This window comes from Atta cephalotes, assembly GCF_000143395.1.
Source record: "Atta cephalotes unplaced genomic scaffold scaffold00025, whole genome shotgun sequence".
NCBI classification, from domain to species: domain Eukaryota; kingdom Metazoa; phylum Arthropoda; class Insecta; order Hymenoptera; family Formicidae; genus Atta; species Atta cephalotes.
In genome coordinates, this window is record NW_012130089.1 from 2,347,799 (window position 1) to 2,348,438 (window position 640).

Here is a 640-nt window from a genome sequence, read left to right on the forward strand (position 1 = left end):
ACTCGCGGGCATTTATTCCGAAATACCGTGCGATGCTGAAAATGTCACACGAATAAAATTACAAGCGCGATATTTCTGTATTGCAGTATATGTGCCAGAACAGTGTTATTTATGCACAATTGTCTTTACATAAAGTCCATGGATTAAAAATAATGCTGTAGGCATGTAAGATTTTATGATGATGAATAATTCAAGAATAGTGTTAATTTGGCCACGTAATAATGGTTGTCTATATTATTTTACCATATATCTTTTTATACTAAAAAAATATATCTGAAACAAGATATCTGATATTATATTGTTTTAAAATGCTCTTTATGAGAAATTACATGAATGGAATTTACACAGAAGTAGATTTCGAAATCTATCTTTTTAAGATGTGGAAGAAGAAATGTAGAAGGAAAACTTATTCGTGTCATAACACAAAATCATATTTACTTTCTTTTCTAATATTTTGCATCAAACGTTTTATTTCGATAAATAATTTGGTGGAAAACGATTTTTTGAATTGTTTATATATATATATATATATATATATATATATATAATATAATATTAGTAAATAAGTAAAAATTTATAGTAATAATTAATACGTACGTTATTATACATATCGACTAATATCTTAGTTTTTAGTTAACTT